The sequence below is a fragment of the Oryzias latipes genome, chromosome 7, assembly GCF_002234675.1.
Source record: "Oryzias latipes chromosome 7, ASM223467v1".
In the NCBI taxonomy this organism is placed as follows: Eukaryota; Metazoa; Chordata; class Actinopteri; order Beloniformes; family Adrianichthyidae; genus Oryzias; species Oryzias latipes.
Window position 1 is genome coordinate 2,892,146 of NC_019865.2, and position 6,000 is coordinate 2,898,145.

A 6,000-nucleotide genomic window follows, 5' to 3' on the forward strand; every position below is an offset into this window, starting at 1 on the left:
ATGTAGTCTTCCTTCTGGGTTGACAGAGTTTTTGAAGTACCAATAAAACATTATACTTAAAAGAACAAATTCAGACAAGAGGTTAAAGTCAAAGGCCACAAGGATCTTAATGGTAATTCTAACATTGTATTCCTTTTGTCAATTTAAAGCTCTTCAGGACCTCTGTATTTCTCTTAGATTAGAACCCTTGAATGCTGCTTCCATCTTCATTTGTGATCATGTTTACTGTAAAACAACAATGTCTGACATGAGTGTTTATTTCAGATTGGCGCCCTCACAGATTCCATGTGTGAAAAAAAAACTCCCATGTTATTCAAAAACATCAGCGGCTACTTCAGCGTGAAATATTTTGTTGTAGGAAATTAGCAATTATCTACACTTGTCTGGGTTGGTTAATGTGGTGCTGAGAAGGCTTTAAACCTCTGCTCCTACTTAATACAATATTTCACAATGCAATAAGCCTAAAGAAAAATGTTGCCCACATCAACTTAAAAAGCCATTAAGCCGCCTACGTACCATCTGATGCATAGTTCATGCAGGACTTACTCATGCCACAACGGCTTTGGGATGGAGAAAGTGAACACAAATGAAATGAAGTGAAGAAACTTGAGAAAGTACAGCAGTGTGTGGCGTTCGTTTTTTCTTTTTTTTAATAAAGTGTTTTGATTTTTTTCAAGTTACAACAATCAATTATGTTGTAGAAATACCTGAGTATGAAGTAGGGAATCCTCTGCTGTATGGAAGGTGGAAAACGCTGACAGCACGGAGCAGAAGAATCACAGATCAGGACTTTTCACAGACTGCCATCATCAGCCTGCACAGACAAGGAGGCAAGCTTTGAGAACGGTGGGATAATGTGCATGTCTGCAGCATGGAAAGATGGAGAGGCGAGCAGGTCTATTTCTTCCCACAGCGTTATATTACTTTCTGTTTCGCATTAATGCAATCATCTCTAGAGTCAGCAAACGGCAATGGGAAAAAAAGAGAAACGCTCTGGTTTGTCCCGGCTGCCATCGTGGACAGAGGCAGCATCCGCAACGGCGTTCTTATTTTTTGTGTGAAAGCAGCGTCATTTGTTTAGTAAGATTACACGGTTGGTGACCTTGTTGAAGATTTTATTTTTGTTTCATGCTGGTTGGGTGCGCAATGATGGAAGGGAAATGAAGGAAGAAGAAGAAAATGCAAAAAGCAAACAGTAGACGGTGTAAATGGAATAAAGTTTGACAAGGACACGAAGAACAATACGAGGGAAACTGATCAAGACGGGACTCTCTTTGTTATAAAATTAATCTTAAAGAGGAATTTAATCTTTCCTAAATATCTTTGCAATGCATAAAACCAAACAAAAGCCTATTTTCCGCATGAAAAATCTCTGCATTTTGAGGTAAAATGGATGTTCAGTGGAAAGCCGGGGAAAAAGTGCAGTGAAGAAACATAATTAGGAGGAAAAAAACTTCAAATGACGGTTCCGCTAGCTTAGACTTCTCCCTCCACCACGTCATGCTGTCTGCTTTTCTAATTCCTAAAAGACCCCCAGGACAATTTTCTGCTATGCTAGCACTATCCTTCAAAGGGATTGCTTATGATAATACAGCTAAGAAAATACTCTTTGCAATTAAGCAATTAATGTGTCTGAAATTTACTGTTGTTGCTTGTTAATGTCTGCTTCACGCCTCTTTGACCCAATCAGAGATGGAATAAACAAGAAAACTATTTCAAAAGTTTACTCTTTTAAGGATTTGTGAAACACAGAAGGCTCTTCGGTACAGGAAGATGAGTGAAATGCATTCCTTTGGGAAATCCTATTCATAAATGTGAATATTTTGCATTTAAACTTCTTTAAGCCTAATTAAATTTACTGTTCTAATGGATTACAATCACACAAGGAAATTGGATTTACTCCACACAAAATTCAATTAGCCAGCCTTTTACAAAGTCTCTTTTAATGGTGTGTGTCCCCCCTCACCCCTCATCTATTTATAAATTTAACATTTTGGGAAATTTTTAACAAAACTTAGATATATGTTTAACCCTTTCAGCGCCTGGCTAGTTATGGTAAAAAAGTCATAATGTACATCCTTAAAAAATTCACAGTTTAACACAAAGATAAGAGATTTCAATTTGTAAAACAGATATGATTCTAAACTTCTTCCTCTTGCTTATTGCCTGCTTAAAAGCCGTTTTTCTTCTCTTTTTCAAAAAACAAGAGACAATTCGGAGTGCCTTATTTACCTATGGATTAATTCTAGTTCCTTTTTGATGCCGAAGACATTTTAAGAGGAACACGACAGTCTATCAAAATGTCAGGCTGTGACTTTTTTTCTTTTTTTATGAGTTGCAAACAATGTTACGTGTTATTGTGTATACACGAACGCTGTGAGGATTGTGAACTTTGGATAAGTTTGTGTCAGTTATCTTGTGGTTTTTGGTCATGTTCTGTTTTGAATTGTCCCTCAGTTAGAGCAGTTTCAGATTTGTCATGCTGTCTTCATCTCAGGCTATTTAAGTAGCTGGTTTTTCAGTTCCTCATTGTCAGGTCATCTGCTCTGCTACCTTTTTGTTTCGCCATGATTTTTATGTCGAAGAGTATTTAGTAAATGTTTGCATTTCTGTCACCAAGCCTACATTTTGGGTCCTACACCACCGCTTGATAAACGGCTAATGTGTTGGTGTGTCAGACTGTCTATTGTTTTTTTTTTTCATGTTACTAACTTGATTGGGAGTTAGCATAGTCACAGTAACATTCATTTTAGCTGTATCGTGCCTTTTTTACATGTTACTAACAGGATTGGAGGTAACAGGCATTGTCTCATGCATGTCTCCGGCAATGGAGGGCAGAGGATACAGTGCTGGAGGACAGATCCTCATGGGAGGACAAACCCCTGCATGGGATGGACCACCGGACCATAACTGAACATATCAAAGTTTTACCAATGGCTAGAAAGGGCTGGCCTACAGGACAGCACTGAAGCGCTCATCCTGGTAGCTCAGGAACAATCCCTGAGCACCAAAGCGATAGAGGCTCAGATCTACCACACCAGACAAGACCCAAGGTGTAGGCTGTGCAAAGAGGTGCCTGAAACAATCCAGCACATAACTGCAGGATGTAAGATGCTGGCAGGGAAAGCATACATGGAGCGCCACAATCAAGTGGCTGGAATAATATACAGGAACATGTGTGCAGAATATGAACTGGAAACCCCAAGGTCAAAATGGGAAACACCTCTGGAGGTGGTAGAGAATGAGAGGGCAACGATCCTGTGGGACTTCCAGATCCAGACTGATAGAATGTTAATGGAGAACCAACCAGACATTGTAGTGGTGGATAAAGAACAGAGGAAAGCTGTTCTGGTGGATGTGGCAGTACCAAGCGATGGGAACATCAGGAAGAAGGAACATGAGAAACTGGAGAAATACCAGGGACTCAGAGAAGAACTGGAGAAAGCCTGGAAAGTGAAGGTGACAGTGGTGCCTGTGGTAATTGGAGCACTCGGGGCAGTAACCCCCAAGCTGGAGGAGTGGCTAAAACAGATACCTGGAAAGACCTCAGACCTCTCAGTCCAGGAAAGTGCAGTGCTAGGAACAGCTAAGATACTGCAGGACCCTCAGGATCCCAGGCCTCTGGTAGAGGACCCGAGCTTGGAGGAGAAAACAAAAACTCAGTTCAGTTGACTATCTGTGTTATGCAAACTGGTAAATTCTGCCGTTGTTGCGCATTGGAGCTTAATTCCACAATAGAGACGGTATTCCTACCCGCCTTGTCCTAAGAAGCAAGAGAACAACAAAATACAAGCCGATTCACTTCTTGTCTACAGATAAACAGCGATCTGCCCACCACAGTCTTTCCTCCTTGTTGGGGTTTAGTGGGCCAAATGGCTCACCGTGCTAACTTAGCCTCTTAGCTCCACAAACTCAACCCAAACAACGATGTCCTTCTCATTTTTTCATGGAACAAGCCGTCCACAAACTCCTTTGCGGTCCAGGAATAACGAGCAGGAATTTGCTCGCTTGCTGTGTTTATTTTGCTTGGACTTTCTTCCACACCAGTCTACCCGAGCATGCACGCCTCCTCACCCGTCTCTCCACTCTCGGAGTTTCATTTTCTTTTTCTTCCTGATGGTTATAGGTTGGCCCCAGTGTTCGACAGCGACGCCGCCATCAATGTGAATAGGATTGTTTCTATAAAGCACTTTGTGCCTTAACGGAAAAAGTGTCATATAAATACACACCATTTACTATTTATGTTCAAAAATTCAAAATAAATCTTTACATTTAAAGAAAATACATTATCAGGCTACAACATACTCAACAAAATAAATTGCATCTGGCAACACAAATAAAATGCAGGTTACTACATGTAAACCAATAGAAATGTGGATCAGAATATCTGAAGTTTGGAGATTCTTTAGGCTTCATTGATGACATTAACTGGCAATTTATGACCTTTTTTTGCAGCTTTTAAATCTTTTTTGTAATATTTTTGGTTCTGTAGTCAATGAAATGTTTGTCTCGACTCACTAAAGTGATTGTAGCGAATTTATTTTAAGGTTAAATAATAGAAATGATCACCTGAAAAACATTGCCTTTACATTTGTGGTGTTTGAGGTTCCTTGCCGTTCAATCATCTGAACTGCATGTCGAGTCTAATCTCAATCAGATCTTCTTGTGTTTCATAATCATAGCTGTGTGCTGATTGGCAGCACTCAGCTTTTAAAGCTTATTTTTGATACCCAGACGCTCTAACCTCCTGCAGAGACGCTCTGAATGATTACATCCCCAATGTGTCGGTGGAACAAAGATACACTTCATTTTTGTTTTTGCAGAAAATCACAGGACGAGTGAATAACTTTCAGGGGCATGCTGGCTTTCTGGCAAAATTATATGCACATGCAGTCTTTACATATTGATGTATTTCTGTTGTATAAAAGCAAAGCTTGTTATTATTGCAACAAAGCATGAGTCTAACATGAAATCACCAGCGGTGAGAAATGGGTGAGGATGAAAGACTGGAGGCTGGGGAGAGGATGAGAGAAAGTGACTATTGCTCATCATAATGTGATTTGAGCTGAGGAAAGGATGGAAAATTACAGAGGCTCCTAAGTGCACTTTTTGATGCTGAAAGAGCAGGTAAAGCTCTTTGAAACCAGGCCATCACTGCTGTTTTTCATGGCATAGTGCCGGTCCATACAGGCATGGATAAATAGCACCTGCAGCACTCAGTCAGAGTGACCCAACATACAAACACTCGTCAACATCAGACAGGTGTACTGTTTGTGCTTGTTAATGCGTGAACTACTTTCTTTTTTTAGCATTGGAAGAAACCTCAAACATCAAATGTCTCTTTGTCCGTGCCGTCTCTCACCCTTTCTGTTTCCTCTGAACTCTTCTACCCAGTTTGAGCTTCACGTTGACGTTCCATTCTGCCAGACATTATCTGGCTGCAAACATTTCAGACCGGGTCTCAGATCCTTTTGACTCAACCAGTTTTCTTTACCTGTCTGAAGCACCTTAGGTGACTTCTTGTCCAAAGAATGGAAAGACAGCCCTGACTGGTCTGTAGACGTGGTGCATATCAGAGCAATAAGTGCCAATTAAGATGAACAATTTCCTTTGACATTGAGCAGTATTTCAAAAGGTTTATCCTAAACAATTAGTCTAATTTTCTAAAGACTGCCTGTGTAAAACATATAAAACTTAAATGTATTTATGAAAATACAAGAAAATTGCTGTTCCGGAATTACTAACCATGACGTCAAAGTGAACAATATGGTGATGCAGCTGGCAATGATGGTAAAAATCTAAGGATTTCAAACAACATTTTCTTAGCTTACTGCCTATAACTAAAATGTAATTTCTCTTTTCTTTTTTATTAACACCAGGTGGTGACAAACAACGTTAAATATCTATTTTTACCAGCTGTCCCTGGATGAGCCAACGATTTTTACCAACACTTGAAAATAAACAGTTCTGTTTGAACTTACAAAGTGACATTTTCCCGCC